General features: G+C 42.3%; 1 protein-coding gene across 2 annotated transcripts in view; it reads right to left on the bottom strand.

The window, feature by feature from the left end:
* The window catches only part of fer (fer (fps/fes related) tyrosine kinase), a 204,580-nt gene extending 180,276 nt beyond the window's left edge, over positions 1 to 24,304 (bottom strand). For both annotated transcript variants that reach the window (XM_080189038.1, XM_080189039.1), the window contains exon 1: positions 23,860 to 24,304. The gene's annotated coding sequence lies outside the window, so the exon portion shown is untranslated. The remainder of the gene's footprint in view (positions 1 to 23,859) is intronic.
* Between the last annotated feature and the right edge of the window lie 878 nt (positions 24,305 to 25,182).

Consider the following 25,182-nt stretch of genomic DNA (forward strand, 5'->3'; position numbering starts at 1 on the left):
GAATTATTAATTTAAAATTGTCATTGTGTTGAATCTACGGAGCAAAATGCAGCTCCAGAATAAGGAATATAAAAGGTCCACTCGAGTTCTTAGATGCTACTTTGAAGAAAATGTGAATAAAACCAGAACTGAAACACCAGAATGAAACATTTGTAAAACACGTGTCACGAGGGGAAAAATATTTCTGCGATATTTTAGACCTCGAAATTAAACAAAAACAAACAAAATGCACATCAAGTCAAAGTTTATCAGTGAACTGAATTAACAGATGAAAAGATATAGCTACAGCAAAAAAAATTATCTGGAGAATGGGTAGTGTGACTTGTGTCCCTTTAAAGAAATTTTTTTTTTTTAAACAGACACGATTCCTGCAGCTCACAGCTTCAGTGCTATCATTGTTGCCGGGTTGGTTACCAGTTGCCCTTTTATTGCTACTTCAATGGGCTTGTTTGTTTTTACTTTGGGTTTTTTTGACAAGGTAATTTCCATTTTCAGTTCTGAGCTACAGGTTTGAGTTTTAGTATAAGAGGGAGTGGACATCAAACTGAAGGAAGTGTCTCCTCTCTCTCTCTGATTTTGGAAAATTCTACTGCTTAGCTGAAAGCCTTCCTGGAGTAGAAAATCTATTGTTGGAGAGCTGGACCAAGAGTCTCTCTAGTGCTTTGGAAAACTGTCTTGTCTTCAGACTGTTCTGAGTCTTATGAGCATTGGACTGGAGAATTCAGCTCATGGCCTTGATCCCAGTATCTGTGCTGTGTTAAACCTACGAAAAGGGTTTTTTGTTGCCTATGGGTTTTGATTTCAACTGGAACATGAGATATTTTCATTAAGTGTTAGATATTATAGTGATTGTTTTGTTTCTAGTTTGTAATTGATACAAGTTGTTAATTTAACATGTTGACTATATTCTTAATAAACTTTATTTGATAGCAACTCCCCACTGAGTCACTTGAATCATACCTGAAGGGGAACATCTCATCCTTATTCTAGCCAAATTTAAGACACAAAATACTTTGATTCAGGTGGGCTTCATAAAACGCAGTGGAACTTCTGAACCATAACAGTAAGGACTTAGTATAAGACAATACAACTGAAGAGAAAACATTCTGAATTTGAGAACATTTACATTTGTACAGCACCATTTACAATCTCAGGCTGTCCTTTAGGACATCACATCAAATTTAATATAAATGCAGTATACTTCAAGAGTAATGTTTAACACAGCAACTTTTATGTGGAAAACAAGGTTGCATAAGTAGCAAGCAGATACATGACTAGATAAACTGTTGGTGGTTGTGGAGGGATAGATATTGGTCAAATCTCAAAAAGAATCCTGCTTCAAATTGTACCATCAGAACGAGCAAATTAAATCTTGTTTTAATCTATGTTTCTGATGGCACCAACAATACAGCAGTCATTCAGTACTGCACCAATTCTTTGGATTGGGCTTGAACAAACAAAAAAAAATGCTTTAAGGCACAACTAAAAAATAGTATGATGGGAATAAAGGATCATGAAGGAAATTTCAGAGCCAAGGGTTTGGGCAGATGAAGGCACAACTACCATAGAAATAGATTCACCAGTGGTTGCTCAATGAAAATCAGGGAAGACAAGAGACCAGAACTGGGCTGAGTAGAATCTGAGAATCACAAACCTGGAGACAGCTATAGAGACAGCAAAACAAAGCCTTGTAAAGATTTGAAGCAAAGAATTTTTTTTTTTAAATCGAAGCTTTGTGAAACCAAGACCCAAATGTAGATCAGTGAGCAAAGAGGTGATGTGAGAGTTCGAGCAAAATTTTGATAAGCTCAAGTTTATAGTATGCAACTTGGGAGGCTCGCTTGGAAAATACTGGAATAATCATATTAAAAAGGCACAAAGTATTTGAGTTTCAGCAGATGAGCTGAGGTGAGTTGAAGACAAAAAGTGAAAGCCAACAGTTGAGTCATTGAGAGGATATGGATTTGAAAGCTCAGCTCGGAGTTAAATAGGCCACTAAGGGAAGGTGTTGAGCATGTGTATGGTTTGCTAAGACTTCATTTTAAGATATTTCTACCAATGCAATAACATTTAAATGTTACTTAAAAAAAATTAACTCAGCTTTAACTTGACCACATTTTAAGAAACAAGGCATGCTGGGTTAGCTGGGAAAACTGACTACATTTTTGAAAGTACAATGCTCTCACAAGCCAAAGTTTTTCATAAACAACATATGCAACTTGTTTCTTCAAGTTGGAGACAGCATGTGACAAGCAATTTCAATAACACATAACAATTAGCATATATTGCAGTCACAATTCTATGTTGTTAGTTCAGTCCAGAATCTGTTTTAAGCACTGCTTTAATCAGTATAGAACTGGTAAAAGCCAGTATCTCTCTCTCTCTCTCGAGTGATTCTTTTTATGTTCACTTTCTATCATGTTAATTTTAAGACCTGTTCAATAACAGAAATTTAACTCAGTACCAATGCTGTCTTTGCCTATTCTGAAGAATGAACGGACCCTACAGAAGGCTGCGGTTTCAGGACTGAGTTTGAGGTGGAGGCTGAAGACGACACAACAACATAAGAAATAGGAGCAGGAGTAGGCCATCTAGCCCTTAGAGCCTGCCCCGCCATTCAATAAGATCATGGCTGATCTGAAGTGGATCAGTTCCACTTTCCTGCTTTCTCCCCATAGCCCTTAATTCCCTTGTCTGTCAAAAATCTATCTGCCCGTGACTTAAATATATTTAGCGAGGTAGGTAGCCTCCACCACTTCAACGGGCAGAGAATTCCAGAGATTCACCACCCTTTGACTGAAGAAGTTCCTCCTCAACTCCAATCTAAACTGTCCCCCCCCTTATCTTGAGGCTGTGCCCTCTACTCCTGCTATCCTTTCTAAGCGGGAAGAATCTCTCTACCTCTACCCGATCCATCCCTTTCATTATCTTATACGTCTCTATAAGACCCCCCCCATCCTTCTAAACTCCAACGAGTACAGACCCAGTCTATTTAGTCTCTCTTCACAGTCCAACCCCCTCATCTCCAGTATCAGCCTAGTGAACCTCTTCTGCGCTCCCTCCAAGGCCAAAATATCCTTGCGCAAGTGTGGCGACCAAATCTGCACACAGTACTCCAGCCACAGCCTCACCAGTACCCTGTACAGTTGCAGCAAGACCTCCCTGCTTTTATATTCTATCCCCCTCGCTATGAAGGCCAGCATTCCATTTGCCTTCTTGATCACCTGCTGCACCTGCAGACTGGGTTTTTGCGACTTGTGCATAGAGACCCCCAGGTCCCTCTGCACCGTAGCATGCTGCAGCTTTTCACCCTTTAAATAGTAATCCCTCCTACTGTTATTTCTGCCAAAGTGGATAACCTCACACTTGCTAGCATTATACTCCATCTGCCAGGTCCTCGCCCACTCACTTAGCCTATTCAGATCCCTCTGCAGACTTTCCACGCAATTTGCTTTTCCACTCATTTTCGTGTCATAAGCAAATTTCATCACCCTACACTCAGCCCCCTCCTCCAGATCATCTATATAAATGATAAATAGCTGAGGCCCCAGCACTGATCCCTGTGGCACTCCACTAGTCACCAACCGCCAATCAGAATAGCACCCATTGATACCAACTCTCTGCTTCCTATTAGACAACCAATCCTCTATCCATGCTAACACCTTACCCCCAACTCTGTGCACCCTAACCTTCTGTAGCAACCTTTTATGAGGCACCTTATCAAACGCCTTTTGGAAATCTAAAAGCACCACATCCACCGGTTCCCTTCTGTCTACTGCACTAGTCACATCCTCATAGAAATCCAATAAGTTCGTCAAACACGACTTCCCCTTAACGAATCCGTGCTGTGTCTGCTCTATCAAACCATTCTTTTCTAGGTGCCTCGCTATTTCTTCTTTGACGGATTCAAGCATTTTTCCAACTACAGACGTTGGACTAACCAGCCTACAACTCCCTGCCTTTTGTCTGCTACCTTTTTTAAACAGCGGCGTAACAATAGCCATTTTCCAATCTTCCGGCACTTCCCCGGAATCCAGCAAATTTTGGTAAATAATTACTAAGGCATCCACTATCACCTCTGCCATTTCCTTCAGAACCCTGAGGTGCATTCCATCCAGTCCTGGGGACTTGTCCACCTTCAGTCCCATTAGTCTATCAAGCACTACCTCTCTAGTGACAGTAATCGTATTCAGGCCCTCAACTGCTACCATCCTTCTATCTTTAATATCTGGCAAACTATTCGTGTCCTCCTCCGAGAAGGCATGAGGCAAAAAAACTTATTTAAGGCCTCAGCCATTTCCACATCTCCCACCGCTAAATCCCCCCTCTCATCCTCTAAGGGTCCAACATTCACTCTAGCCAGCCTCCTCCTCTTTATATATTTGTAAAAACTTTTACTGTCCTTTTTTATATTTAGTGCTAGTTTAGCTTCATAGTCTATCTTTCCTTATCAACTTCTTAGTCATTCTTTGTTGATTTTTAAATTTTTCCCAATCTTCTAATCGCCCACTACTTTTAGCCACTCTGAACGCATCAGCTTTTAATTTAATATTCTCCTTTATTTCCTTCAATAACCACGGCTGGTTATCCCTTCTCCTACATTCCTTCTTTACCATCGGAATATATTTCTGCTGAGCACCAAAACATACCTCCTTAAAAATCCTCCACTATTCCTCAGCCATCCTACCAACCAATCTGTGCCCCCAATCTACATTTGCCAATTCCTCTCTCATCCTATCGTAGTCCCCTCTGTTCAAACATAGGGCACAGGTTCGGGACCCTACTTTCTCATCCTCCATCTGCATCAAAAACTCAACCATACAATGATCGCTCGTCCCAAGAGCGATTTAGTCTTTCCAATATTTAACTGAACTAAATTACTGCTCATCCAACACTGGATGTCAGCCAAGCAATGTGACAAATCGGGGCAGTGGAAGGGCAAAAAGATGTGGTGCTATGGTTTAGCCTTTTGTTATCAGCATACATACGACAACCTGATGATTGTGTTTTCAGAAGTTGTTGCTAAGAGACAGCATACAAGTGCAAAGTAGACTTATCAATAGATCTTTGGAAGACTCCAAAAGCAACATTGCAGGAGCAGCAAAAGAAGTCATTAAACCACATCAAATAAATATAATCCCATCCACACATTTGGTTTGATCTCAAACAGGTGTTAACTGAGCATTGCAATTTACCAAATAATTTCTTGATGACAATTTAAAAATTCTGAATATGCCCATGATGGACAGTGAGAAAATAATTTTTTTTTAAATGAGCTTACAGCGTGGATCACTGCTTGAAAATGTGATGTGGTGGCCATTACTTGGATGACTCAGGGACAGGACTGGATACTTCAAATGCCGGGTTTCAGATGTTTCAGGAGGGGCAGGGAGGGAGGCAAAAGAGGTGGGGGAGTGACACTGTTGATCAGAGAAAATGTCACAGCTGTAGAGAAGGTGGATGCTGTGGAGGAGTTATCTACGGAGTCTCTGAGTGGAATTTTGAAACAGGAAGGGTCATTACTTTACTGGGTGTTTTCTATAGGCTGCCCAATAGTAACAGCGATGTTGAGGTGCAGATAGGGAAACAGATCCTGGAGAGATGTAATAATAACAGTTGTCATGATGGGAGACTTTAATTTCCCAAATATAGGTTGGAACCTCCCTAGGGTAAGGGGTTTAGATGGGGAGGAGTTTGTTAGGTGTGTTCAGGAGGGTTTCCTGACACAATTTGTGGATAAGCCTACAAGAGGAGAGGCCGTACTTGATTTGGTATTCAGTAATGAACCTGGGCAAGTGTTAGATCTCTCAGTGGGAGAGCATTTTGGGGATAGTGATCATAACTCTATCTCCTTTACACTAGCATTGGACAGAGATAGGATCAAGCAAGCTAGGAAAGTGTTTATTGGAGTAAGGGGAATTATGAAGCCATCAGGCAAGAAATTAGAGGCATAAATTGGAAGTTGGTTTTCTCAGGAAAAGGTACAGAAGTAATGTGGCAGATTTTCAAGGAATGTTTGTCTGGAGTTCTGCACGACAACGTTCCAATGAGACAGGGAAGTTTTGCTAATTTACAGGAACCGTGGTGCACGAAAGTTGTCATGAATCTAGTCAAAAAGAAAAGTAAGGCGTACAAAAGGTTCAAGGAGCTAGGTAATGTTAGGGATCTAGAGGAATATATGACTTGTAGGAAGGAACTTAAGAAGGAAATTAGGAGAGCCAGAAGGGGTCATGAGAAGGCCTTGGTAGGTAAGATTAAGGAAAACCCCAAGGTGTTCTACAAGTAAGTGAAGAGCAAAAGGATGAGGCGTGAAGGAATAGGACCTATAAAATGTGACGGTGGGAAAGTTTGTATGGAACCGGTAGAAATAGCAGGGGTGTTCAATGGATACTTCACTTCAGTAATCATGCTGGAAAAGGATCTTGGTGCTTGTAGTGCAAGCTTGCAGCGGACTGAAAAGCTTGAGCACGTGGACATTAAGAGGATGTGTTAGAGCTTTTGAAAAGCATCAAGTTAGATAAGTCACCGGGACCGGATGGGATGTACCCCAAGTCATTGTGGGAGGCAAGGGAAGAGATTGCAGATCTTTGCGTCATCAGTGGAGACGGGAAAGGTTCTGGAGGATTGCGGATGTGGCTCCTCTATTCAAGAAAGGGAGTAGGAGTTAGCCCAGGAAATTATCGACTGGTGAGTCTAACTTCAGTGGCTGGTAAGCTGATGAAGAAGATCCTGAGACAGGATTATTGAACATTTGGAGAAGTATAGTATGATCAAAAATAGTCAGCACGTCTTTGTCAAAAGCCAATCGTGCCTTAAGAGCATGGTTGAGTTTTTTGAAGATGTGACTAAACACATTTACTGCTTTTCCTTTGTCAATGTGATTTATAAGGACTTCAGAAAGGTGTTTGATCAGGTTCCCCATGCAAGGCTGATTGAGAAAGTGAGGGGGCATGGGATCCAAAGGGACATTGCTTTGTGGATCCAGAACTGGCTTGCCCACAGAAAGCAAAGAGTGGTTGTAGATGGGTCTTTTTCTGCATGGAGGTCAGTCACCAGTGGAGTGCCCCAGTGATCTGTTCTGGGGCCCTTGCTGTTTGTGATTTTTATAAATGATCTGGATGAGGAAGCAGAGGGACGGGTTGGCAAGTTCGCCGTTGACACGAAGGCTGGAGATGTTATGGATAGTTAGGAGGGATGTCAGAAGTTGCAGCGAGACATAGATAGGATGCAAGAATAGGCGGAGAAGTGGCAGATGGACTTCAACCTGGATAAGCGTGTGGCGGTTCATTTTGGCAGGTCAAATGGGATGAAGGAATATAATATTAAGAGTAACACTCTTAGCAGTGTGGAAGATCAGAAGGATCTTGGGATCCAGGATCATAGGACTCTTAAGTCAGCTTCGCAGGTAGAGGATGTGGTTAAGGCGGTAGATGATATACTGACCTGCACCAATCGAGGAATTGAGCTTAGGAGTTGGGAGATAATACTGCAGCTGTATAAGAACCTGATCAGACCCCTCTCGGAGAAAAGTGTTCACGTCTGGTCGCCTCAATACAGGAAGGATGCGGATGTTGCCTGGATAGAGAGAGCGCGCGAGAAAGCGGGCGCGCGAGCGCGCCCGAGAGAGAAAAAGAGCGCGCGCGCCCGAGAGAGAGAGAGAGAGAGAGAAAAAGAGCACGCGCGTGAGAGAGAGAGAGAGAGAGAGAGAGAGAGAGAGAGAGAGAGAGAGAAAAAGAGTGTGCGCGCGAGAGAGAGAGCGAGCGGTCTTTTCTCCTTAGAGAGACGAAGGATGACAGGTGACCTGATAGAGGTGTATAGGATGTTGACAGGTATTGATCAAGTGGGTTCTCAGAGGCTTTTTCCCAGGGCTGAAATGGCTGCCACAAGAAGACACAGGTTAAGGTGCTGGGGAGTAGGTACAGAGGAGATGTTAGGGGTAAGTTTTTCACTCAGAGGGGGTGGGTGCGTGGAATCGGCTGCCAGCGGCGGTGGAGGAGGCGGATTCAATAGGGTCTTTTAAGAGACTTCTGGATGACTACATGGGACTTAGTAAGATAGAGGGTTATAGGTAAGCCTAGCAGGTAGAGACGTGTTTGGTGCAACTTGTGGGCTGAAGGGCCTGTTTGTGCTGTAGTTTTTCTATGTTCTATATCCAGCTTGCTACTCCTGATTAGTAACCAGCAATTAGTAGAAAGTGAGCTTGTGTAAAAGCAGACTACGATAGCATTAGGTTTGACCAGGACCCCGCCCCACCTTCCCCTCAACTGCCTCGGTTCACAACTCAATAATGAAATTGAGCATGGTACAAAACAACTAGCCAAAAGTTTTCATTAAGCCCGACCCCCTATGTAATGAGAAGCACTTACAATTCAGAAACTAGACAAAAATTGGTGAGAAAGTTGAAAAACAAAACTGCACGTATGAAACATCCTAAATTTTAAAACAACAAAATCACCATCAGGAAGTTGTTGGGCCAATCAAAAGTTGCTGCAGTACAACTTAGTTGGAGCAACAATTATAAAAAACAAAAAAGACATCTAATTATAAGCAGTGTTTTTCCAAAACTGGTGAGAGTTCAGATTTTTAGTGTTACAATTGATGTCGAGTTGAAGTTCAAGTTATCTGATTATTCGGATATTGTTCGAAGAAACAAATAAAAAAAATACAGACAACTTAAAAAGCAAAATCATTTTATCATGCAACTAAGTAGTCTTTCTTGGTTCTACAAAATGTAACAATTCCAAATCCTACCAACTTTATTGGTTTTGACTGTTCTAAACATCTGGCAAGAATAAAAAGTTTGCAGGTCAGAGTGACTATAGATTCTTGCACTCATATTCAAGTTATTTTAGCAGAATTTGAAAGTACTTTGAAAAGATCAATTTAGATATGAACATAATATGTTTCACAGTAAACTTTTGAGAAAGGATAGATTGCCTTCTTCAGTCCTTTGCCTGAAGGCAGATTCAACCTACAACATCACAATTTCCAAAATGGGTACCTAATCCACCCCAGTCAGAATGGGGATCGAACCCAATGCTTAGCACCAGTTTGATCCATGAAAGCCATCCAGCCAACTGAGCCCCAAAGAAATCAGAGTTGCTGTGATAACATGCAATTCTACATGCACATTTCAATTGTGCCAAGACGTACAGTTCAAAACAAACCCATAACAGTTCTCATTTATGACAATTATCCATTAATTTTTTTTTAGAAAGTCTTTGACAAGGTACCACATGGTAGGTTGCTGCATAAGATTAAATCCCACAGGATCCAGGATGAGGTAGCTAAATGAATACAAAATTGGCTTGATGACAGACATGTGGAGATGCTGGTGTTGGACTGGGATAAGCACAGTAAGAAGTCTCACAACACCAGGTTGTGCAACAAGTTTATTTGGTAGCACAAGCCACTAGCTTTCGGAGTGCTGCCCCTTCGTCAGGTGAGTGGGGAGTTCTAATCACAAAAGGGCATATAAAGACACACACAGTTTACAGGATACTGATTAGAATGCGAGTCTTCACAGTTAATCAAGTCTTAAAAGGTGTAGACAATGCGAGTGGAGAGAGCATTAAGCATAGGTTAATAGGTATTGTCTCCAGACAGGACAGTCAGTGAGATTTTGTAAGCCCAGCCTAGTCATGGGGGTTACAATTTAGTGTGACATGAATTCAAGATTCCGGTTAAAGCTGTCATCATGTGTGAGGAACTTGGCTATCGGGTCTCTGCTCAGCGACTCTGCACTGTCATGTGTTGTAAGGCGTTTACCCGAAGATCAGGGGCCGAATGCCTGTGACCACCGAAGTGTTCGTCAACAGGAAGGGAACAGTCTTGCCTGGTGATCGTGGAGCAGTGTTCATTCATCCATTGTCGTACCGTCTGCACAGTCTCCCCAACGTACCATGCCTTCGAACATTTTTTCCTGCAGTGTATCTGGTGGACAATGTTGGCTGAGTTGCAAGAGTATGTACTGTGTACCTGGTGGATGGTGTTCTCACGCGAGATGATGGCATCCGTGTCGATGACCTTGCAGAGGGTGCTGTGGCAGAGTCGTGCGGGGTCATGGTCACTGTTCTCCTGAAGGCTGGGTAGTTTGCTGCAGACTAGTTTGAGGTTGTGCCTTGTTTGAAGGCAAGTAGTACGGGTGTGGGATGGCCTTGGCGAGATGTTCGTCTTCATCAATGACATGTTGAAGACTCCAGAGAAGAGGTCGTAGCTTCTCCGCTCTGGGGAAGTACTGGACGATGAAGGGTACTCTGTCCACCGTGTTCCATGTTCGTCTTCTGAGGAGGTCAGCGCGGTTTTTCACGGAACTGTCAAATCGATCAGTTGAGCGCCATATCCTGTTCTCATGAGGGCATCTTTCAGTGTCTCAGTGCTCAATCACCAGGCAAGACTGTTCTCTTCCTGTTGGCGAACACTTCAGCGGTCTTGGGCATTCAACTCCTGATCTTCAGGTAAGCATCCTCCAAGGCGGCCTTGACGACACATGACAGCACAGAGTCCTTGAGCAGAGACTGATGGCCAAGTTGTGCACACGAGGGTGGCCTCAACTGGATCTTGGGTTCACGTCACACTATTTGTAACCCCCATGACTTGCCTGGGCTTGCAAAATCTCACTTACTGTCCTGTCTGGAGACAATACATATCTCTTTAACCTATGCTAATACTATCTCCACTCACATTGTCTGCATCTTTAAGACTTGATTAGCTGTAAAGACTCGCATTCTAATCAGTATTCTGTAAATTGAGTGGGTACCTTTATATGCCCTGTTTGTGATCAGAACTCCCCACTCACCTGATGAAGGAGCAGTGCTCTGAAAGCTCGTGGCATCTGCTACCAAATAAGCCTGTTGGACTTTAACCTGGTGTTGTGAGACTTGTTGATGATAGAAGCCAGAGGGTGGTTGTAGAGGATTTTTTTTTAAACTGGAGGCCTGTGATCAGCAGTGTGCCTCAGGGATCAGTGCTGAGTCCTCTTATTTGTTATTTATATTAATGATTTGGATGAGAATATAGAAGGCATGGTTTGTAAGTTTGCAAATGACACCAAGATTGGTGGCATAGCCAACAGTGAAGAAGGTTATCTTGGATTGCAATGGGATCTTGATCAATTGGGTCAGTGGGCTGACAAATGGCAGATGGAGTTTAATTTAGACAAATGCAAGGTGATGCATTTTGGTAGATTGAACCAGGGCAGGAATTACTCAGTTAATGGTAGGGCACTGGGGAGAGTTACAGAACAAAGAGATCTTGGGGTCCATGTTAATAGCTCCTTGAAAGTGGAGTCACAGGTGGACAGAGTGGTAAAGAATGCTTGGTTTCATTGGTCAGAACATTGAATATAGGAGTTGGGATGTCTTGTTGAAGTTGTATAAACATTGGTAAGGCCACACTTGGAATATTGTGTACAGTTCTGGTCACCCAATTATAGAAAGGATATTATTAAACTAGAAAGGTGCAGACGAGATTTACTAGGATACTACCAGGACTTGATGGTTTGAGTTATAAAGGAGGATAGACTGGGATTTTTTCCTTTGGACCAAAGGAGACTTAGGGGTGATCTTATCGAGGTCTATAAAATAATGAGGGTCATAGGTCAGCTAGATAGTCAATATCTTTTCCCAAAGGTAGGGGAGTCTAAAACTAGAGGGCATAGGTTTAAGGTGAGAGGGGAGAGATACAAAAGGGTCCAAAGGGGCAATTTATTCCCCACACAGAGCATAGTGAGTGTCTGGAACAAGCTGCCAGAAGTAGTAGTAGAGGCTGGTACAATGTTGTCTTTTAAAAAGTATTTAGACAGTTACATGGGTATAGACGGATATGGAACAAATGCAGGCAATTGGGACTAGCTTAGGGGTTTAAGAGAAAGTGTGACATGGACATGTTGGGCCAAAGGGCCGGTACCTATGCTGTAAGCCTCTATGACTCTAAAGTCACTTTATGTCTTCAACCAAAAAAAATTTGGGTTTAGCAGCAATGCTTCATGTCAAATAACCTGCCAACATTCACTGTCAGGGTGAATAGCTGAACAGTCACAAGGGTAGAAACCTAAACAGCTATAAAGAAGCAGTAAAAAGAATGGGATTTATCAGCTGCTTGTTAACACTGCTAAGCTTTAATTAATTTTACATTTTGAAGTACAGTTGGGAGTCAGAACAATGTTACAAATGTCACTCAACATTATCTACAATAATAGATTACAGAATTAGAAACATAAAAAGGAAGGGTTGCTTTTCCACTTCCTTTTTATTTTTATAATTCTGTAATCTTTTCCAGCATGACTACAGAAAATTAAAGGTTACTCCAGAATTAGTTACATCCTCAAAATCCCTAACATATCTGTACATACCAACGGTTTTTCCTGTTCAACTTGCCTCAGAGCACAATCAAGTACCCCATACTGCTTAGTCTCAGTAGACTGGTAAATATTTAAAAACTCTGCGACCAGCCTGAACGAGCAACTAACTTCATTAGTAAGCGTGTAGAAGACCATGTACCAAAAAAGCAAATCTGCGTGTTTCCCAATCAGAAACCATGGATGAACTGCCTGCTTAACTCCAGGTCTGAGGCATTCAAATCACATACGAGAAAAGATATGGAGATGTCGGTGTTAGACTGGGGTAGGCACCGTAAGAAGTCTCACAACACCAGGTTAAAGTCTAACAGATTTATTTGGTAACATGAGCTTTCAGAGTATTGCTCCTTCATCAGGTGAGTAAAGAGTTGGGTTCACAAACAGGGCATACATAGACACAGATTCAATTTACAAGATAATGGTTGGAATATGAGTCTTTAAGGTGCAGGCAATGCCAGTGGAGAGAGGGTTAAGTTCAATTAAAGAGGTGTGAATTGTCTCAAACCAGGACAGTTAATGAGAATTTGCAAGCCCAAACTGCTACAAGGTGAAGGCAAGTAAAATCACTGGCTCCAGTGTACCCCTCCCCGATGAGTTCAACGCATTCTATGCCCGAGGTCAGCGAGAGCCTCCATCCTGCAAACCTTGGACGAACCGGCATCCATGGGTACCGTTGCCGACGTCAGTACAGCCTTCTTAAAAGTCAACCCATAGAAAGCAATTGGCCCAAATGGGGTATCTGGAGGAGCACTCAGATTCTGCATGGACCAGCTAGCAAGGCTATTCACAGACATCCTCAACCTGTCTTTATTCCAATCTAAGGTTCGTACCTGTTTCAAGATGACGACCATCCTGGTACCAAAGAAAAACCAGGAAGCATGCCTTAATGACAATCAGATGGTGCTTCAAAAGGTTAGTCATGGCACAAATGACTTCTTGCCCAGCAGACTACCTGGATCCATTAGTTTGCCTATTGCCACAACAAGTCCACAGCAGACGCAATCTCCCTAGCCCTGCACTCAACCCTGGAACACCTAGATAACAAGGACAGCTATGTCAGATTCCTATTCATAGGCTAGCTCTGCCTTCAACACCATTATTCCTATGGAATGCATCTCCAAACTTTGTGGCCTGTGGCTCAGTCCCTCCCTCTGCAACTGGATCCTAGACTTCCTAACACACAGTCTACAGTCAATAAGGACAGGCAACAACACCTCCTCCATGATCATCCTCCACATCAGTGCCCCACAAGGCTATATCCTCAGCCCCTATATTTCTTATACACGTGTGACTGTATGGCCAAATTCCTCTCCAGCTCAATTTTCAGGCTTGCTGATGACACTAGCGTTGTGGGTTACAATGATAAGACAGAGTACAGGACTGAGATAGAGAATCTGGTGAACTGGTGTGATGACAATATCTCCCTCAAAGTGAACAAAACAAAGAAGCCAGTTATCAACTTCAGGAAACACAGTGGAGGGCATGCCACTGCGTACATCAATGGAGAAGAAGTAGAAATGGTCGAGAGTTTCAATTTAAGTGCCCAGATCACCCAGACCATCCTGGTCCCTCCATGCCGATGCTGTAATTAAGAAAGCCCATCAATGCCTCTACCTTCTCAGGAGGCTCAGGAAATTTGGAATGTCTGCTACAATTCTCACCAACTTTTACAGATGCATCATAGAAAGCATTCTTTCTAGTTATATAAGAACATAAGAAATAGGAGCAGGAGTAGGCCATGTAGCCCTTCGAGCCTGCCCCGCCATTCAATAAGATCATGGCTGATCTGTCGTGGCTCAGTTCCACATTCCCGCCCTCTCCCCATAGCCCTTAATCCCCTCGCTTATCAAAAACCCATCAACCTGCGTCTTAAAAATATTTAGCGAGGCAGCCTCCACCACTTCAACGGGCAGAGAATTCCAGAGATTCACCACCCAATATCACAGCTCCTGCTCTGTCCAAGACCACAAGAAACTTCAAAGGGTCATGAAGTTCAGTCCATCACAAAAACCAGTTTCCCATCCATTGACTCTGTCTACGCTTCCCGCTGCCTCAGAAAAGTAATCAGACATACTCTCTTCTACCTTCTTCTGTAGAGAAAAAGATACAAGTGAGATCATGTACCAACTGACTCAAAAACAGATTCTTCCCTGCTGCCACCAGACCTTTGAACAGACCTCCTTAGAGTAATCTGATCTTCCTCTACACCCTAGCTATGACTATAACACTTCATTCTTCACTCTCTCCTTTCCTTCCCTATGGTATGCTTTGTCTGTGTAGTGCACAAGAAACAATACTTCTCACTGTATACTAATACATGTGACAATAAGCAATCCAATCAAATCATTTGCAACTACCAGGAAAGACTGGAGTTCTCTTCTCTCAAAAAAAAAAGAGGTTTCCATATAGAGGTCTATAAAAAAGTCACCAAGTGGTTATACATATTGCCAACTAAGAGAAGTCCAAAACTCAGGAACGTAAATCCAACAACAAATTCAGATGCCGCTTTATTCAAAGTGGTGGGAATGTGCTACTTGCTACCACAAGAACAGCAAGGGAACTGGAAGGAAGCTGGGAAAAAAGTGAAGTGAGCAGAAGGGAAGGGGGGAGGGAATGTTGGGAAGTGAGGATAAGCAACAGGGAGTCTCGAATGCTCTGGGGGACATGGGTTCAAATCCCACCATGGCAGCTGGTGCAATTTGAAAAGTTAATCTCAGTTATAGTGGCCAGGAAATCATTGATGGTTGTGCACATCTATCTGGTTCAGTGATGTAATTGACAGAAAGAAATCTACTGTCCTTACCTGATCTGGTCTACCATGTCACTCCACACCCAGAGCAATGTGTTTGACTCAGTGCCCTCTAAAATAACCGAGCAAACAATTCAGTTGCATCAAACTGTTGTGGAGTTTAAAAAAAAGAATGAACTCAAATCATTCGGTATCAAGCTAGGTATTGGAAATGGTAAATCAAGTGCTGTTGTCCCTGCATAACACTTTATTAATAGTAGAAAGGGAGTCCTCAATATAGCAGAAAGCAAGCCAAAGAGAGATGGGATAAAAGGGACATTTCAGGGCGGCAATCTATAACTGATCGAATGCAACAGGGATCAATGCTGCGGTCACAATTATTTACAATATATATTAAATACTTGGATAAGGGAAGTGAATATACTGTTGTCAAGTTTGCAGATGACAAAAATAGGGGGGAAGCTAAGTGGTGAGGATGACAATTAGTCGACAGAGTGATATAGACAGGTTAAGTGACTGGGCAAAAACTTCACAGATGAAATGTAATGTCAGAAAATGTGAAGCTATGCACTTTGGTAGGAAGAATAAAGGAGCTGAATATTATTTAAATCAAGAAAGACTGCAATAAGGTGCAGCACAGAGAGATTTGAGGGTCTACATGCATAAATCACAAAAAGCTTTCATGCAAGTTAAAAGGCAAATTGAATATTACCCTTTATTTCAAAAGGGTGTGGAAAGCAAAAAAAAGCCAAGTCTTGCTAAAATAAGGCATTAGTTTGACCACACCTGCAATATTGTAAACAGCTTTGGTCCCCTTATCTAAGGGGCAACATACTGGAATTGAAAACAGTACAGAGAATGTTCACTAGATTGAGCCTGGGTATGGAGGGATTTTCTTATGGAGGGAGGTTGAACCTATACTCATTGGAGATTAGAAGAATGAAAAATCACCTTACTGAGACAAATAGAATTCTCTGGGAGCTTGACAGTATTGATGTTGAGAGATTGTTTCCCCTGATGGAAGCTTCCGGTGCAGAGGGCATATTCTCAAAGTAACCGGTCACTCATTTAAATTAGTGATTAGGAGGAATTTCTTCTGAGGGTAGTGAATCTGTGGAGTTCTTTATTGCAAAGGCTGGGGCAAGACAAAGACAGATTTTTGATTACCTTACAGATTAAGGGTTTATGGTATAAGGCGAAAATGGAATGAGGATTTTCTTATCAGGTCAGTCATTATCTCATTGAATGATGAAGTAGACTTGATGGACTAAATGGCCTACTTTTACTCCCATATCAAATTTGGCAATAGAATTGTGAATAGAAATATTGAATTCTGATGGTCAAGCTCAAATCAGGACAATTGGACGTTAAAAGTTTCCAGGCTTTGTGCCTCCTTTTCTCAATTACTCTAAAGATATTTTAATTAATTGAAATTCAAAACATACAAACAAGTATAGAAGACCATACCTTAAACAGAACTAAATGTATTTCATATTACATGCTAACCAGTAAAGTGCACACTAAACAGCAGAAGCAGCATACAATAAACAGAGCTAAGTAAACCCACAACCAATAAATCCAATCAAAGCTCTGCAGTCCTGCCAGATTCAGTTATGAATGCTGATGGACAATTAAATAGCTACCAAAAGAGGTGGTGGCATGGAACATACCCATTTTCAATGATGGCAAAGCTCAGCATACAAGCATTACTTGATCAAAACCTTTAAGGTACTGAGGAGCTATTCACAGGGTGCATGTGAAGAGGATGTTTCCTTTCGTCAGTAAATTTAGACTTAGGTGTCACTGTTTATAAACAAGGGGTCACTAATTTGGAGAGGAGGAGAAATGCTTTCTCTCAAAGATTTGAGACAATACTGTGCCTTTAAGAAATGCATTTTAGTCATGTTTCTTGTGCAGAGTCTATTTTAGCTACTTTGTGCTTCTTTATGATCGGCATTCTGTAATATTACAACAGAAGTACAACTGCTTTGAATTACTACAATGTTTAACTAATGCTTGTGTGCTGTTTTGAATGTATGCCTCTGGGGTTTTGCAAAGACTTGAGTCGGTTGATTGACAGATAGTCATCCGATTGGTGCAGCTGGACTTATGTGAATTCAAGCTTTGCTGCTTTTCAAATGCTGCTTTTGAGTTGGGAGAGTGCAGTGTCTCTCCTTTCCCCTCTCTGAAATCTAGAAACGAGGAGATGCCAGAGACTAGATTTATTTCTTTGTAGTTTTGCTGTTTGAAGATATATCCTTCTCTGGAAACTGCTCCCTTGATCTAGGTCCACTCGTGCTCAAAAAGGCTGGAAATTCAGCACTATGTGAGCATATTTGTTTTTTGTGCTAACTAATTCTGAAGAACGGTCCATGTCCACAGGGTTTTTGGAACAAAGGAATTTGGAGCTGAAGGAGGCAAATTCAGCATGTCAAGCCTGCTCCATCATTCAATCAGATCATGGCTGATCTCAAATCTATTTTCCTACTTATTCCCCTTCACCCTCTCCTTTTTTTTATTAGGATATATGTGTCCTCCTCTTGAAACCATTTAATGATTCAGACTGCACTGCGCTATGGGGCAGCGAGTTCTACAAATTCACTTACATACTCACAGATACACAGTTTAAGTTCCAACAGGACCAGTCAGCTCCTATCCCCAACAGACATGAACAAGAAAGCTGAATTCCATCTGTAAGTTAAGAGTGACTGCTCTTAACATCAAGGCAGCATTCGACCAAATGTGATATCAGGGAACCAAGCAAAAAAAATTAGTCAGAATCAGTGGGAAAACGCTCCACTGGTTGGAGAATTGCCTAGCATAAAAGGAAGGTCATTGCGATTGTTGGGGGGCCAATAACCTCAGCCACAGGACATCGCTGAAGGATTTCCTGAGGGGTAGTGTCTTGCATTCCATCATCTTTAACTTCTTCATCAACGACCTTGTCATCATATGCAAGAAGTGGAGATGCTTGCTGATAATCCTATCACGTTTAGTTCTATATGCTGCTTCACAGCTCATGATTCTGTCCGACTAGATTTGGACAGCATTCAGGCTCAAGTTAAGTGGCAAGTTACATTCACACCACACGAGTGCCCAATAATTGCCAAGAGAAAGTTAAACCATTACTGAATTCCCTTCGATCAACATCCAGAAACTTAATTGAATCAACAAGGTAAATATATGGCTACATGAGAAGGTCAGTGTGTTTTGTTTTAAGATCATGGGATGTGGGCACTGGTGGCTAGGAGTCAGCGAATGATGGAATACTCTATTTCTCCAAATTATTTTTTCTCCAATAACACTCAAAGAAGTTTGAGACCATCCAGGAAAAAGCAGCTCACTTGACTGGCACTCCATCCACTATCTGAAATATCCACTCGTCCCACAGTTGGGGAAAAATGGCAGCAGTATGCACCATCCACAAGATGCACTGCAGCAACTCAAAGGTTTATTTGATAACACCTCCCAAATGTGCAACTAAATGCACCTGATGCATGGGAACACCACCACCTTCACGATCACTAATTCAAAGTGATGGTACATCATCACCAAGGGCAATTTGGGAGAGCAATAAATGTTGGCCTTGTCAGCAATGCCCACATCCCATGAATGAATATAAAGTAAAATCTTGCTTCATTTTAAAAAACAACCACGTAAATCAATATCCCAATGGTAACACTGATGATTGGTGCAATTGAATTTCTACCACCAAAACAGAGAAACATGGATTTTCTGACAATCACCTTCCCATCCACATACTGAAGTGCAGAGTTTAGGCTGAAAATCCTTTCAAATCTATCAAAAAAAATTGCTTATTTTCTGACTTGAAGCAAACTAAAGAACATAAGAACATAAGAAATAGGAGCAGGAGTAGGCCAACTAGCCCTTCGAGCCTGCCCCGCCATTCAACAAGATCATGGCTGATCTGTCGTGGCTCAGTTCCACATTCCCACCCTCTCCCCATAACCCTTAATCCCCTCTCTTATCAAAAACCCATCAACCTGCGTCTTAAAAATATTTAGCGAGGTAGCCTCCACCACCTCAACGGGCAGAGAATTCCAGAGATTCACCACCCTTTGAGTGAAGAAGTTCCTCCTCAACTCCATTCTAAACCGCCCCCCCCCCCCCCTTTATCTTGAGGCTGTGCCCCCTAGTCCTACTATCCTTTCTGAGCGGGAAGAGTCTCTCCACCTCTATTCTATCCATCCCATTCATCATCTTATACGTTTCAATGAGATCTCCCCTCATTCTTCTAAACTCTAACGAGTACAAGCCTAATTTATTCAGCCTCTCCTCATAGCTCAACCCCCTCAACTCCAGCATCAGCCTAGTAAACCTCCTCTGCACTCCCTCCAATGCCAAAATATCCTTGCGTAAGTACAGCGCCCAAAACTGCACACAGTACTCCAGCTGCGGCCTCACCAATGTCCTATACAGCCGCAGCAAGACCTCCCTACTTTCATATTCAATCCCCCTCGCGATGAAGACCAGCATCCCATTCGCCTTCCTGACCACCTGCTGCACCTGCAAGCTGGGTTTTTGCGACTCATGCACAAGGACCCCGAGGTCCCTCTGCACCGTCGCCTGCTGCAGTTTTTCTCCACTTAAATAATAATCCTTCCTACCATTATTCCTACCAAAGTGGACCACCTCGCACTAGCCAACATTAAATTCCATTTGCCATTTCCTGGCCCATTCGCCCAGCCTATCTAGATCCTTCTGCAGGCTCTCCCCACCCTCTGCACAATTTGCCTTTCCACCAATTTTGGTGTCATCAGCAAATTTCGACACCCTACACTCGGTTCCCTCCTCCAGATCATCTATATAAATGGTAAATAGCTGAGGCCCCAGCACCAACCCCTGGGGCACTCCACTAGTCACCATCCGCCAATCCGAATAGCACCCATTGACCCCCATTCTCTGCCTCCTATTTGACAACCAGTCCTCTATCCACGCTAACACCCTACCCCCAACTCCATGCCCCCTGACCTTCTGCAATAACCACTTGTGACACTTCCTGAATTCAGTTTACATGCCATATGTTGAAGACATTCTTCACAGCAAATAGTTTAGAAAAACAATATGCACTGATATGTTATTCATTGAGTGCCTACAGTGCAGGAGGCCATTCAGCCCATCGAGGTTGCAGAGTATCTTACCCAGACACTCTCCTCACCATCTCCTCATAACCCCACATATTTACCATCCATCTAACCTACTCAACTTGGGACACTAAGCAGCAATTTAGCATGGCCAATCCCCCTAATCTACGCATCTTTGGACTGTGGGAAGAAACCAGAGAACACGGAAGAAATCCACAGAGATGGGGAGAATGTGCAAACACCACAAAGACAGTTAACTGAGGCCAGAATTGAACCAGAAACCCTGGAACTACGAGGCAGCACCGCTAACCACCATGCATTTGATGTTTCAAAAGTAGTTAAGTTAAACTTTATTTCGAAGTAATGAACCGTAAACAAAAATAGGGTACATAATATCTGATGAAAAGCAACAAAGTTATCGACTAGATTAGTGGCACTGATTGAGACAAACAGTTTATCTAGACGTCAGAATACGACACCACTTCTGAAATGGTCCCAAAAGATCTAAACCACCAGTCAAGAACTTGATTTAACATTTTATTTGAACAACAGCACATTCAATAATGCAGCACTTCCTCACAAGTGCTTAATGTGTTCCTGTGATGCCAGAGACTCAGACAACAACATACAATTACATAGCACCTTTAAAATAGAAAGGCATCTCAGGATGCTTCACAAAATAATATAAATAAATCATGTCATGTCAAAGAAAGATATTAGAAATGGTGGCCAAAAGCTTGATCAAAGGAATGGTTTTAAAGGGAGGCTTTAAGAGCAACATGTAGAACCTGTGACATTTATGGAGGAGATTCAAACTCAGCCCTGAAGGAAAAGACAATGATGAGCAAACAGGAGGAAAAGCTAAGAGGCCAGAGTCATGGGAATAGAGGTTGGAGAAGAGTGTGGTCTGGTACAGTGACGAGGAGCAGCAAGGTCTCAAAGTGATATAAACTAGGGGCATTTGGGGATCAGGAACAACTGTCAGTTGACAAGGACTACTCCCCGTGAGTGGACAACAGGATTGAAGAGGTTGAGATTTGGGCGAGTTGAAGAATGAGTGAACAAGCAAGAAGTTAGTTGCAATCTTCTGCCACAGTGACCTGTGCTGGGGATTTAACTATTTATATTAATGACGTGGATAAGGAGACAAAATGTCTTACCAGATTTGGTTATAATACCAAAATAAGTAGGAAAGCAAATTGTGAGAAGGACACTCAGTCTGGAAAAGACTACATAAAGATCAGTGGGTGGGCAGAAACACAGCAGATGGATGATAATAAGGGAAAATGAGAGGCTGCCCCCTTTGATGGAAAGAACAGAAAAGTAAAATATATTTAAATAGTGGAAGACTGCAGTTTGCTGAGCATTAGAGGTGGATCTGGATCTTGTAAATAAATTATAACAAGTTAACATGCAGGTACAGCAAGTAATTGATTAGAAAGGCAAATGGAATGTTGGCCATTATTGCAATGGCGAAAGAACATAAAAGTAGGAAAATCTTGATACAACTATACAGGACATTGGTGAGGCCACACTTAAAGGAGACCAAAACGTATGCCATGTTCTAGGGAGAGTGAACTTGAATTAAAGGAAGTTCAGATACGTTTCACAAAGTTGGTTACTGGTGACAAACACATCTCTGATGACAACTCAAATTTTCCACTTTTGTCTAGATCCCTCCACTGCATCTGTTGTCAATCCATTATTGCATGAGTGGCCATTTCCTCCAGGTAAAAACTGGTAAGACCACAGGCATCGCCTTAAGCATCTACCTAAACTATATTCATAGCCATTATTTCAATTAAACCAAACTATCGAAACCCCAATGTGCCTTTTGAATGAGAGCTCACATTGTGTCAATGTTAAGTATATTGCAAAATCTGGCAATTTCCACCAGGTAACAATACCCATATCCTCAGTCTATTTGTGCTGAAACCATTATCTTCTCTTCCCAGACTTGACTGGCTAACTCATACTCCACTCTCCATAACCATTAGGTCATCCAAAACTTGACTGGCTGCATTAAAAATCTTTTTCACTCATTGACTGTATTATTGCTGACATAGGCTGGAGGCACTGTGGGAACAGGAACCATTTAAATTGTTAAAACATTTCACAGGTTCATCCATCTCTTTCATGGGGATCTCAAATAAATACTTATTTAGCACTTAATAAAACTTGTGCTCCTTCATTTCTCACATTCAGCATTTCCCACATCCACCACTCTTGGCCCCATAACTGCCAGCCATACATCGGGTTCCCTGGGATATTTCTCTCCACAATGCCACTAATGTAATTTGCTCAGACGGTAATGAATTAAAGACTTATAGAAGTGAGGAAAGTATCAAAAGTAAAGTAGCAGACAGTTATCAGACAGAAAGGGAAATTTATGATAAAATGTCAGTAAATTAATTAAACATACACCATTTTATCAGTATAACCATTTCAGCAGGCAATATAAATGGGAATTTGGTAAGTAATTTAAAACAGGGAATTATATAAATTGCTGCAAAAGAGCATTTCAGATGACAGCTTCAGTTGAGGAAACCAAAGTCTTAATGGTCCAATGTCCTCTTCTATGCTGTAACTTCAACTTTCCACTGCTAAAGACTGACAAGTATAACTACAATAGTTTGTGATATATGTGAACTTAAACCAGAAGTCACAGGAAAAAAAAGGCAGCTATTCAGACCATCAAGTCTGCTCCATAATTTAAAATGAGATCACAACCAATGTGATAATCCTCAACATCACTTTCCTGCCTTATTGTTTTGCTGATTAAAATGAGAAACGACAATAGATGCAAGTTTTATTTAGGAAAACCAGAAAGATACATACACTTTACTATATTGTAAGGTGTTGCCCATTAGCAAGCTTTCTTTCAAGTTTTGCATGCTCCATCTACTTCCAACAATTGATTTCAGGTTCAGTTCTAGGTTCTGCATCCGAGGTTTCAATTCAAAAGTGCTAAAATTTTCCCCAACGCATTAACCCGTAGTTATTCCAAACTAAAATATACTGACCCATTCTTAATACACTCTGTAAAAGAACCTTTGGGGAAAACAAGTCAATTCGATTTTCCCCAACAGTTCCATTCAACTTCAAAAACGCCTTTTGACTTCCGAAAAAATCAGCAAAACACAGTATTACACAAATAACATTTCACTGCTGCTCAAATACATTAGCTGTACAAGTTACTTTTGGGAAAAGTTTTCGTTCCTCCGATAAAACAATATCAAGGCTATCATTAATTAATACTCAGCTTTCTTCGAAACATTCGATTCGCTTAAAACCATATCGTTTTATACAGGGTATTTTCAAGGCCAGCTGTGCTAATAGCCCACAATAACAAAATATTCTGCACCTCATCGAATTAAAGTAAAATTAGGCATGAAGTTGCAGGTTGTGACTACGGATAAACAAACAGACGTCAATGAGTGTCGGGCCAAACAACTGACGTGCCACAGGATACAGGGGATGGGCCGGGCAGTCGGACGGGTGTTATCGCTGCACGGTCACTGATTAGTCCACAGATACCAGGGTGCTCTGGCGGTAGACACGCCAGGGTCACCCAGTAGGAATGGGACTGGGAGGGCGATCCCTCCGCTTGATCCGCCGGGTTTGTTTGCCGACCGAGGTTTGCCTACCTCGTCAGTAACCGAGTGAAGTAAAAAGATCGCGCCCCAGGAATGCAGAGTAGCTGGCGTTGAGACCCTGAGCCTGAAACATGGACCAATCCTTCAACCGGCTCACTTTTTAACTTTTAACACTCGTCGAAGACAGCCGTTCCCAGGCAGTACGCATGCGCAACGTTACACAAAGCATGCTGGTCCATAACGGCAGGGTTCCAGCTGAACCGCGCGCACAGCGCATGCGCCATCTCGCCAAACGCATCACTGCGCTTGCGCCTCAGTAGCCAAGTTTCGCCGGGTGACTAAGTCGTCTTGAGCAATGAAGTTCTCTTCATATTTGGCGTCATGTCGTCGAAAATGCAACTCGCAACCTATTGCCTTAGCAGCATGAAACATGCAATAAGAAAAAAGTCGACATTCCTCAAATGGATCTCTGCTGGAGACGGGCCACTCCCTGCAATCGTTGTCATGAGGGGGTGGGGTCGTCGTATACACATGCGCGTTAGTAGGCACGCTCCTTGACATCAGAGACTAAGTGGGGGCACGTGATTGTACTCTGCTCGCTGATTGGTGAGGAGCGGATTGCCACCAAAAGGGTCACGCGGAGCAACAGTGGAAGTTGTGGCGACACGGTAGGGTTGGTGTGAGGAAGTGCTGAGGTAACTGCGTGGGTGTTTGGCAGCGTTTGGGGAAATTCCTGCTCTCTCGAGGGAATTCCATCATTAATTAAAAGGAAAAGAAAGGACGGCTGCAGGAAAACATAAAGGCAAAATACCGCCAATCTGAAACAAAACAGAAAATGCTGGAAAATCTCAGCAGGTTTGACAGTATCTGTGGAGAGGGAACAGAGTCAATGTTTCGAGTTCGGACGAATCTTCATCAGGGCTGGAAAAGACGATACCCCTTCAGAAGGCCGGCACAGACACATCTGCCCTTTGTTGTACATTGTGTGTGTGTGTGTGTGTGTGAAGCAGGACCCAAGTTCAAGGCAATTTTAAATTGTATCCAACACTTCATCTGTTACTTACTCATTCTTTGCCAATTTAGGTTTGAAGTGTGTGCACCAGAAGCAACAGCTTGCACTCGTTTAACAGTTTTTAACCTTGTGAAACATCCCATTATTCAAGCCAAAAGAGATAAGAGCTGCCTACAGCCTGATAGATAAAAGGGTGAGTGACCAACAACATTGTCAAAGATAAAAGCAAAATACTATGGACCTGGAATCTGAAACAAAAACAGAAAACTCTGGAAAACCTCAGCAAGTCTGAAAGCATCTATGGGGAGAGAATAGAGCCAATGTTTTGAGTCTAGATGACCTTTCATCAGCTCTGATGAAGA

The sequence above is a fragment of the Carcharhinus amblyrhynchos genome, chromosome 5 (genome assembly GCF_965287045.1).
Source record: "Carcharhinus amblyrhynchos chromosome 5, sCarAmb.v2.hapA, whole genome shotgun sequence".
Taxonomy (NCBI): Eukaryota; Metazoa; Chordata; class Chondrichthyes; order Carcharhiniformes; family Carcharhinidae; genus Carcharhinus; species Carcharhinus amblyrhynchos.